This window comes from Lepidochelys olivacea (genome assembly GCF_965140295.1).
Source record: "Lepidochelys olivacea isolate rLepOli2 genome assembly, chromosome: 10".
In the NCBI taxonomy this organism is placed as follows: domain Eukaryota; kingdom Metazoa; phylum Chordata; order Testudines; family Cheloniidae; genus Lepidochelys; species Lepidochelys olivacea.
In genome coordinates, this window is record NC_140420.1 from 10392209 (window position 1) to 10404389 (window position 12181).

Consider the following 12181-nt stretch of genomic DNA (forward strand, 5'->3'; position numbering starts at 1 on the left):
GCAAGGAGTTAGAAAACCTTCAGCTAAAAGTGAGGGGTAGGGACTCTACCTCTTAGATGGGTAGGGGACCGCTCTTCTAGCATTTCACAAACCAACCACATTGGTGCAAGGCACAAGTAACGGCCAGTAAATAGGCAGAAGTGACCCATAAAACAGCAGCAGAGGAAGAATGTTTTTCCCCCCACTCAGAAGAGTGCTGTACTTCACCAGAACAGCCACTCCAGACACAGTGAAGGAGAAAGAAAGATCAGGAATAGCAAAACATATCCAGCAAAAATCACATGTGGGCTAGTTAGAGGCTTCAGAAGAGGATTCACATGGCGTCTAGTGATGGAAACATACGCTCCTAAAGATGATGATTAGAATGAGAAACTGTTAATCTAGCCACAATACAGTAAGAACAGCACATGCATGGAGTCCATAAAAATGAAGTAATGTAACTGTATATGCTATTCATGCTTTCAAGAATGAAAAATATGAATAATTCGCTGGTAAGGGTCAATTATAACCTGCCACCACTGGCACATGGGACTATATGTATTATGGGGTAGCAAGATAACATTAATAAGATTCCAAGAAAGGAAATTAGAGCCACTGTGATTTAACTGCATCACACTAATTTGACTATTCAGGCTGGTTCCCGCGTATCCCAACACTTTCCAGACTTCTGTGTCACCTTCAGTCATGAACGTGAAGTCCAAGAGTCGTCATACCTAAGCCTGGCTAGGCACATCATCTGAGAGCTCTATTTCAAGGAAGAGGGCCTGAATAGAGGAGTGGAGAGGGACTTGTGGTGTTGCAGAAATGCTAGTAATGACTGGGTACCTGTCATCTTCTAGCCTCTCGACATTTGCAGAGGGATGGAAACGATTAAATGTCAATAGCAGAAGTTTATGTTTACTGTAGTTCTTGCATTATCTTGGAGAATAGTTATTACTAGTGAAATATTAACTTAAACGTAGATATAGTGTTCCTCTACACTTACAGTACAGATAGTTGTAGATGGAGCCTTTAACCTCAAGTTCACTGGTACGGTTCTGACTCGTGTCAATGATGTCCTCAAACTATCACCAATTTTATGCCTAGTCACAATTAGCTGATGGTCTCTGTCCTCTTCCTAGAGTAAAGATGTCCAAATCACAAAAACCAGCCACATGTTCTAATCTCAGTAGAGGAGAGGACTGAATGGAATGGAGTATAAACTCTGTTCTCAAATTCAGAGGTGGTCTTTATGGGACCGGCTTGAAGGACATTGTCAGGGCAGTGCAAGGTAGCTTGTACTAATTCTGGTCATGATCTACTTGATTTGAGGACACACAGAAGACTGACTGAAGTCCTAATAATCTGATCCATTTCATTATTCCAAATATATTTCTTACTTTTCAAGTTCTCTAGATTGTATATAGACAGTTGTAATCATTCTAATTCCTGTTATGAGAAGGAGCTTGCTGGGGCAGTACAGGATCTTTCTCACACCAGCATGACAGAAAGAAAGTAACATGAGTAGGGGGATTTACTGAGAAAAAGCAACTTGTGCACGCTGGAAAAAAGTTCTGAAATTGATTTTTAAGCATTCTCAAACGGTGGTAGCAAAATCCTATTGGACTCTGCTTTATCCCCAAAATGTACATTCTCAAGTCCTTTCACATGTCAACAAAGTTGACAGAGTGACAGTGAGGCATATTGGAGTGGAAGCAAAAAGAAGCACCGTGCCTTTTATTTTAACCACAGACCCACGTGAATTCAGGGAAAAGCAAAGGAGAGAGAGACTGAGAGGACAACAGAGAGAATGAAAATGAGCTTCCTTCTATAGAAATCTGGATTCTTCTTATATTGCTATCTCTGCTGGCACTTCAAGTATAATTTTCCTTATTGCTTCTGAAAATGTGCTTTGCTGATGTTTCACTTTTGTTCTTGATGCAAAAATTCCTGACAGACTTGTCCAGGGGTGGAGGTGGGAAGGAGATGCTGGACACTGCGCTTAGAGGGGTATAGACTTGATGATTTTTTCCATTGACATTTTCTACAGTCCCATCTACACCCACAGATTAATACATCTTCTTGTTTCTCCCCTGTGCTTCCTCTTTTGCTCTTCCCATTTTCTCTCCCACCACTTCCTCCCCGCCCCACCCCGCCGCAACCTCTGTCTCCTGCCTGATCTGGGTTTCCCCTTCTTTTTCCTTCCCAAACTCCAACATTGCTAGCAGTCCATTCCCCTTCCCCCACCCCCGGCCAATCGCTCCTATGTTGCCAGTTGCAGAGCACTGAACCAACTGCCAGTCAAATGAACACTCCTTTCACACAGCCTGAAACACATGAGCAGACCAGAGAGATGAGCGTGGATCAACTGGGCAGCGTTTTTTTAGCTCTTTGTGTAACGATTAATGACTGATTACATGGTGTGCACATTCTCCTGCACTATAAAATACCATTTACATTACCGACGTCCTAAAAGTAATAAAACCAGATTTAAAACACACCCACACCCACCCCGTAGGTCTGAGGTAATTCCACACATTGCTGAGGGACTGGCACTGACTGAGGGGAAACTCCCTGGGAACGCAGCCTGGGTTTCCAGCTTCCCAAGTTTATATGGCAATCCAATGGTTCCACACAACATTTTACTCCCTATAACACTGTCGCTCACTTTTCACACACACTTTTCTTCATTTCTCTGCAGGTATGGAATCTGGGCATTCATTTTCTTCAAGAAATGGGGTCTTCCTTTGAAATGTGCCCGGAGTACTGTAAAGTGACTTACATGAGGCTTCCAGTGTTAAAGCGGCACAACCCCTGGGCTGACTGAATAATTACACTCCCTTGTTGGCACAGGTCTGTGAGCTAACCCTGCTCATAACCCCAGTTCCCCTCCCCCACTTTCTTGCAGGGGTTTGTGAACTTCAGTGAGGCGTGTTTTCAGATATATGGGAAAATCTTGGGGGGAACAGTCTTCTAGCACAGTAACACTGACTTGACTCTTCCAGTGCTGTACACGGCGTTACATGCACTGCCCCCAGCTCATGGTGTTCAGTGTACACCCGCTCTGCTCCCAGCTCAAATCCTGGTGTCCAAGTGGAAAAAGATAGCCGGAGGGATCTCAAGGTCATGCCACAAGACCCTGCTTCCCCTCAGGTTTCTGTCCCTCTCAGTCTCTTCCTCCTCATGCCCCCTTGTGCCCCGTCTCCCCGCACACCGTGTTCCCCAGGAGCTCCCCTTGACCTCCCAGCGCCCCCTGGCGTATTCCCCCTCAGGACTCCATCCCCATACAGCCCACTCCTCCTCGAGTCCCCACAATACCCCTCTGCCCATCCTCCATAAGTCTCTAGTCCTCCCTCAGCTCCTTCCCCTCGAGTCTCCGTCCCCCTCGCTTTCTTCCAAGGCCCCTGCATGCAGGGCTTCTTTCTGCCTACCCCCTACAGCACCTCACAGGCAAGATGGCCCTTTGGGCAGCTCTGAGGGGAGACAGTCTCCCTGCTCTCCTTGGCTGCAGTCAGTGACTGAGGAACTGCAAGGAAACCTGCAGACTTGGTGGGAGCACGCAATTCCAGCAACGTTGTGTAAAGGAAGGCACAATGCATGAGTGTCCTGACACATAGATATTGTCTATTTGATAAAACCACAGGATTTACTTCACTCTCTGCAAGCGTACATGGCACGGTGTGCCCAGCATGCAAAAATCCTGACCTTAGACTCACCTAGTCAACACATTTACTCCTGGTTACTGTGCTGTCCTGGGTGGAGAGAGCTCATTGGCTCATACAGAGTCACACACATCCAATGCATTCAGAATACCCCCCAGCCTAAAAACAAAACAAATCATAGCCCCCTATAAAGCACTGTCATTAAACACCTCTCATTCTACTCACAGTACTGGTGGAGTAGTTTAACATATTATACAGATTAATGGCTTTCCATGGCAGGCAGCCCAGGCTGGCCACCCTGGACCCTGCTCTCTTTGTGGGTCCCATCTATTCCCTCTTCCCTTTCCAAAACACCAGCCCCAGGATACGCTCAGGACACATAGACTGTTGCAGAGGTGCATGGGGCTCACCTCTCCAGCCACAACCCAGCCCAAACTACTGGGCCATCCCTTACAGGAGAGTCCCATCCCCTCTGCAGTGTTTCTCTAACTCAGCTCCCTCAGGCTTCATATAAGGTCCAGGTGAATAACGGCTCATCACCTCACTCTGCCCCCTCTGGCTGGGAGGCAATCAATCAATCAACCCCCAGGAGTGGAGAATGGCTCTAATTGTTGTTGGGCTTTTTGCCCTTCTGGAGCCAGTGCTGGGGAAACCCCATCACATGCCACTTTTAACTAGAAAGCTGGATCCCAGGTATCCAAAAGGAGTCAATCTTGAGAATTAACCGAGCCAGTCACCACATCACCTTATTTATTAATTTTTAAATGTATTTATTAATGATTTGGGTCACAAAGTGGACAAAGTGATGTTTGCTGCTATAAAGCTGTGTTGTTTTATTTAATAAAGACTATGGAGGATTGTGAGAACCTCTCAACAAATTTAACCTTGCTGGGGGGAATTGGGCAGCCTTTTAATAAAGGACATTTAACTTGGGTAAAATGTAATATATAATCAGGGGTGGCAGGCTTGTAGAAATTTTGGTGGTGCCCAGAACCCACCCCCCTCTGTTTTGAGCCGGGTTTGAGGCATTGGAGAGGCTCAGGGCTAGGGCAGAAGGGCAGGGTAAGGGCAGCCTGCCCTGCCATTATTGAATGGGGGGCACTCGGACCCTGCGGCAGCAGTTGATGCAGGGAGCTGGCAGGGCAGAGTCAGCATGAGCTGCAGCTCCAGGGCTGGGGGAGGTGAGCAGGGGCAGCAAGTGGGGGCCGGGGAACATTCGGGGTGGGGGTGGGGGGTGGCAGACATTGGTGGAGCCGGGCCCTGAATATTGCTGGAGCCTGGGTACCACCACCCGGGCATCACCAGTGTATATAACTTGCCGCCCCTGTATATAATTCCATACTTCTCATGGCTTTGAATTCAGATCTTGTAGATTCCTCTAGGTCCTCTACCATGCTGCGGAAGTTGACCTAAGTAGCTTCTCCCAGGATCTCAGCTAGCATACCGTATTACTGGCTATTAAGTGCTAGCAAGCCTCTCAAACATGCCTCTCTGTTTAAAGGTCTTGTACAATAATGCTTGCTGTCTTACTTCTCTGACACCTTGAGAAAGTGGTCCAATTATATTAAAGAGGTATTAGTCTTGTTCTCTCGAGATGACTTTTGCCAAATTCCAAATCTCACAGCTACCGTGTAAATTGCTTGAGTTGTATAATTAAGAACTTTTGGTCTCCAAATGCTTCAATAGTTCATACTTTTTTTCTACCCTACAGTGACAGAAAGAGTCGGAGGACAATTCATTATACTTTTAGCTGCTCTAAATTTCAAACTCAACCTTGGCTCCACTCTCTCAGAACTTTGGTCTAATGGGAGCACTAAAGTTTACCATTTCAGGTGTCACAGATGAACAATGGAAGAGGATTCACACCATGTTCTCTCTGAGCATGTGGGAAGTGAAAAGAGGTAAATAACCCAGGAGATCAGTCACAAACTAACCCAATGGCTCTGTGCAGGACATTTAAAATTCACGGGTCTCTCCAGTCAAAAGCAAATCACCAGCACATTCAGTTTTAACCTTCAAATATGGACATTAGGGAAAAGTTTGGTTTTAAACCCAGAAAACACTTTCAAAAGTCCTATCCTCTCCCAGCAAGAGTCAAAGTAAAGAACAATGTAAGAGCACTTTAGTGTAGCTCACAACTATTCCAGTTCCAGTCTCTTCCAGGTGGAATGCTGTAGGAAATGGGGTAGGAGTGCTGGCTGAGAAAGGAGCTCAGACTCATTGCTGAGAATGTTTTTGGATGTGTGGTAGTGGATGCCATAAGACATTGCCCAGGTCATGCTTTTCAATAACATGTTCTCTATTGTAAAGCAAATACAGGGTGGTGTCTTGATTATATTTCAGATGTTTCCCACCGTACTGCACTCTGGAGAGGTACTAGTGCAACATGTTGAGAAGACAGTGGGAAAGATGCATGTGTTGCTGTTAGAGAGTGAGTAGCTATTTGGAATCACGTGGTTAACTGGGCACAACACCTGCTCTCTGATTGAAGTGTCCTTGTCTCTTAGATAGGTTCATGTTGCATCAGTGTACTTTAGAGCAGAACAAAGCCTCCTCTGGAATGCCATTCCCTTCAGAAGCAGGGACCACCTCACTTTCTCTGTAGTTGACTGCAGCACTCCAACGCCAGTTAGCCTAGCCTACAAGAGCTAACACTTGAGATTTGAACTTCTATTCTGATTAATTCCCGTGTACTGCATGATGTGTATGATTCTCTGTGTGACGGCTGAATGGTTGTGTGTGAGAAAGACAGTCGGCAGAATGATAATGAGTCATGTAGCCATGGCATCTCAAAGACAACTCTCTGTGGTGAAGTAGCCTTAACACCCCAGCAAGACATCACTCTTTCTTCCATTTTCTTTCTCTTTGTAGCACCTTTGGACCTTGCAGCTTGGCTATAGATGTCATTACCTCCTTTACTGTAAACACTGACTCAGTGAAACAATGAGGAGTCTGGTGGCACCTTAAAGACTACCATATTTATTTAGGCATAAGCTTTTGTGGGTAAAAATCCAACTAATTTGGCTAATATGACTAATATGGCTACCCCTCTGTTACTGACTCAGTGATCAACCCCAGTCATCCCTTTGTTAAGCAGATTAAGAAGATAAGAAATTTGATGCTTTAATTCATTTTTCATTTTGGATTATTAGTATGTCTCCCTTTTCTTATTGAAAACCAGCCGGGCAAGGAATTACATGTGGTCTTGATATTGTCAAATGATGACTTTAATAGTATCAACTAACAATACTTGTCAGTTATGTGACACTGGCAGGCCAAGTGCCAGCTCTTGCCAGGCTACAGGCGTTAGCTAAGAACTGACAAACTCATAGCTGGAAACCAGATCACTTATGTGTTAGTGTTGCTCAAAGTAGGTATTAGTCTTATAAGAATGTATTCAGTGTTTAGATTCTGTAGAATGTTTGTAAGTTATTACATCCATTAATCTTATTGGAAAGGTCTGTATTCCATGCTATAAGGAAGAGCAGGGCCTCCCTATGGAACAGTCCACCAAAGAGGTGATGGAAGGCCCACTGCTGGTACATATGAAACTAGCCAGGATTAAACATTTGAGATTATACTGTAGGGACCAACCCTATAGTGTCAGGAGGACTTGGTAGCTCTGATCTAACAAGTATTTTCCATCCTGACATGCTAGGATTTTCCAGTAATTTAACTGCAAGCAGCTGTGTGCTGGGTGTGATGGTGGAATACATAGCTATTTGCCTTTGCCTTCAATCAGAAGTAGAACTCTGACATATGACATTCAACCGACATGTTTACGTAAACAGTAAAAGAGTGGTTAAAGAAGCCGTATTTTACTTAACGTTGTACACTCCACTGTAACTTGTCAGACAGGTTTACATTATCCCTATAGGGCATTAAAGAGTGTCAGTTAGAAATGAACGATCAAACTATTATTACACGGGCTTCAGCCTGTACAGAAAACCATATAAATGTGCTTCAAGGAAGGAGTAATTGGATGTTTACATGGGATGGGCTAACTGCAGGATGTTAGAGACTGATTTTACAATAGGAAGCACGGGTCTAGGAATCAGGAGACCTGGATTCTCATCCTAGCTCTAGGGACATTAGCAGCAATTCCAGCCTATATTCTGCACCGTAATCCAGAAGTACTTACATGCCTGTTTCCAAGTTGAATCCCACACTTACACTTTGGCCTAAACCTATTTGAATAACTCAACAATATCATGTGAGTCCCTGGAAGCGTGTGAGACCTTATCTACGCTGCACTTCCATCCTTAAAACTTTTGTAGGTCAAGGGTGTGAAAACGTGCCCCCCCAGTGACAAAAGTTTGAATGACAAAAAGCGACAGTATGGAATTTATTCTTGCACTGTGACCATTTATGTTAGTTTGACAGGAGTTTATTGTGTGTGGCAGGTGCCAGCACTGGAAATGGAAGTCTTCTGTTTATCCAGAGAATAGGCACAGTAGGTGCAAATTTACCCTATGCTGCCTGAATATTGCCTTGGACAGATCACTTGATCAGGCAATTCAGGTTCTGTCTCATTCAATCTTTACCCTGTGTGACGTTGTTTGATTAACCTATGATCATGTCAATAATTGTTGCTACCACTGTTATATAATTGCAACAAATATGGTACAAAGGTTGTGAAGTAAGGTGTCTATGGAAAGGCTATGATTTGCTGAATATGCCTATGCTATTTGTATGCATGTAACATTTTTGTATTTGAAGTTATGAGCGTTGGCCCTGTACCTGGATTTCAAATGTTTGCTCCTGGGGTAACGCCCCCAAGGTAGCTAGCCAGCACATCTTGGAGCAACTATTCAAATTGAGTGGCCCATCAAAAGAACATTTAACTCACAATGGAAGACACCCACCTACCCTGAATGGACTTTCCTGTGAACATGCTTTTTGAGGTATAGGTCATGACTTCTGCCATGACTAAGTGAAGTCATGCATGGACATGTGACTCGCCTATGTGACTCCACAATCCATTTTTTACCTGTAATTTTCCACTAGCTGGCCTGAGGGCTTTGTTTGAAACAATGGGTTTCCCTCCACATGGCAGAAGCTATAAAAGGTCCTGAAAACACCTCCATTTTGCCTCTTTCCTGCTCCATAGAATCATAGAATCATAGAATATCAGGGTTGGAAGGGACCCCAGAAGGTCATCTAGTCCAACCCCCTGCTCAAAGCAGGACCAATTCCCAGTTAAATCATCCCAGCCAGGGCTTTGTCAAGCCTGACCTTAAAAACCTCTAAGGAAGGAGATTCTACCACCTCCCGAGGTAACGCATTCCAGTGTTTCACCACCCTCTTAGTGAAAAAGATTTTCCTAATATCCAATCTAAACCTCCCCCACTGCAACTTGAGACCATTACTCCTCGTTCTGTCATCTGCTACCATTGAGAACAGTCTAGAGCCATCCTCTTTGGAACCCCCTTTCAGGTAGTTGAAAGCAGCTATCAAATCCCCCCTCATTCTTCTCTTCTGCAGGCTAAACAATCCCAGCTCCCTCAGCCTCTCCTCATAACTCATGTGTTCCAGTCCCCTAATCATTTTTGTTGCCCTTCGCTGGACTCTCTCCAATTTATCCACATCCTTCTTGAAGTGTGGGGCCCAAAACTGGACACAGAACTCCAGATGAGGCCTCACCAATGTCGAATAGAGGGGAACGATCACGTCCCTCGATCTGCTCGCTATGCCCCTACTTATACATCCCAAAATGCCATTGGCCTTCTTGGCAACAAGGGCACACTGCTGACTCATATCCAGCTTCTCGTCCACTGTCACCCCTAGGTCCTTTTCCGCAGAACTGCTGCCTAGCCATTCGGTCCCTAGTCTGTAGCTGTGCATTGGGTTCTTCCGTCCTAAGTGCAGGACCCTGCACTTATCCTTATTGAACCTCATCAGATTCCTTTTGGCCCAATCTTCCAATTGGTCTAGGTCCTTCTGTATCCTATCCCTCCCCTCCAGCGTATCTACCACTCCTCCCAGTTTAGTATCATCCGCAAATTTGCTGAGAGTGCAATCCACACCATCCTCCAGATCATTTATGAAGATATTGAATAAAACCGGCCCCAGGACCGACCCTTGGGGCACTCCACTTGATACCGGCTGCCAATTAGACATGGAGCCATTGATCACCACCCGTTGAGCCCGACAATCTAGCCAGCTTTCTACTCACCTTATAGTGCATTCATCCAGCCCATACTTCCTTAACTTGCTGACAAGAATACTATGGGAGACCGTGTCAAAAGCTTTGCTAAAGTCAAGAAACAATACATCCACTGCTTTCCCTTCATCCACAGAACCAGTAATCTCATCATAAAAGGCGATTAGATTAGTCAGGCATGACCTTCCCTTGGTGAATCCATGCTGGCTGTTCCTGATCACTTTCCTCTCATGCAAGTGCTTCAGGATTGATTCTTTGAGGACCTGCTCCATGATTTTTCCAGGGACTGAGGTGAGGCTGACTGGCCTGTAGTTCCCAGGATCTTCCTTCTTCCCTTTTTTAAAGATTGGCACTACATTAGCCTTTTTCCAGTCATCCGGGACTTCCCCGGTTCGCCACGAGTTTTCAAAGATAATGGCCAGTGGCTCTGCAATCACAGCCGCCAATTCCTTCAGCACTCTCGGATGCAACTCGTCCGGCCCCATGGACTTGTGCACGTCCAGCTTTTCTAAATAGTCCCTAACCGCCTCTATCTCCACAGAGGGCTGGCCATCTCTTCCGCATTTTGTGATGCCCAGCGCAGCAGTCTGGGAGCTGACCTTGTTAGTGAAAACAGAGGCAAAAAAAGCATTGAGTACATTAGCTTTTTCCACATCCTCTGTCACTAGGTTGCCTCCCTCATTCAGTAAGGGGCCCACACATTCCTTGGCTTTCTTCTTGTTGCCAACATACCTGAAGAAACCCTTCTTGTTACTCTTGACATCTCTGGCTAGCTGCAGCTCCAGGTGCGATTTGGCCCTCCTGATAACATTCCTACATGCCCGAGCAATATTTTTATACTCTTCCCTGGTCATATGTCCAACCTTCCACTTCTTGTAAGCTTCCAGCCTCCTTCCTGCTCAGGCTTCTGGATTTATGCTAATGGCAGCATTCTAACCAAGGGACTGAGGATCTTCCAATGATCTGGAAGCAACCAGAGACTTGACTTAAGCCAGCAGTTTATTCCACCACGGCTACAAGCCTGAACCAAGAACTTTGAAATTGTTGTATGTATTTGATGCCTTTAAACAATTTTAACTCTCATCTTTCTTTCTTTCTTTCTTTCGATACTAAAGGATTGGCATCAGCGGGATTTTTGGGTAAGATCTAAGTATTATATTGACCTGGGTGTGTGGCTGGTCCTTTGGGATCAGAAGAACCTTTTGTTTGATGTGACTGCTTTAAAGAACCACTCAACTTAAAATCCAATGTTTTTGGTGGGGATACAAGGACTGGAATACCTAAGGAAACTACTCTCCTGACTTCTTGTTAGCCACTGTGGTGAAACAGACGTTTACTTTTGTGGCTGGTTTGGTATATCCTATGGAGTATTAACCACCAGTCTTGGGGTATATTGGCCCTATTTCTCAGCACTTTGGCCTGACTTTGGCATTCTCGGTTGTGACCCATTGAGGCACGGTTACACCCTGTTTGCCTTCAGCAAGCTGACTGCTGCTGGTTGTGTGATATAAACACGTCTGTTGAGAACTAACTTGGGTGAGACCACGGAGTCATTTCACATAAGCCCCAGCAGCTGTCAGAGGGTAACATCCTGTGATTGCAGTTTTATTCTTAAAGCCTGTTGAATTCAGTCTAAAGCTTGCCACATGTATCAGCAGTTCAGTTATTACATCGTTTGAATTCAGTGTAAATGCACTGTGACCAAGAGACAGAGTGGAGTGAGTTTCACCATCCAATTCTCCATGTGTAGAGCTGTGCTGCATCAACAAAACTGTGGAAACTGTAAGCTGAATCAGCGGAAATGATGCAGGATCAGGTTGTCAGGGTACAAACACAGCTCTGAATGGCGATCAGAGTGGCTGAACTCCTTTGACACTGCCAGAAAAGTAAACTGTTTATTACTAATATTACCATGTTGTTGCAATGCTTTGCTTGAGAGAGAGAGAGAGAGAGAGAGAGAAAGAAAGTGACTATCCTGAAAGATCTTATCAGTAAGGTTGTACTTTATACATATGAGTGTGTTTGCCTTAGTTGTGAGACATGTGACTTAACTCAATATAGCAATGGAGTGAGCAGAGAGCGCCTTTGCTGTTCTCAAAGCCCCTTTGAAAGATGTTGGACATGTAGCTGAACATGGTTGGTTGGGACGTGGCTTTCTGTGCAGCAGACAGCAAAATACAGCTGAGTTATGAATTCATAGCTGTGATTCCTGAACTGCAATACTGGGTCCTGCTACTGTTCCATCTGACAGACTGGGGCACCATTCAAGACAGGGACCAGAAACCTCCTGAGCCTTGGCACCACAGAGTCAGTGGATTCCCCCTTTTGGCTCTTCCTTCAGAGGGCTGAGCCTTGCTTGGGCTCCCTCTCAATGTTT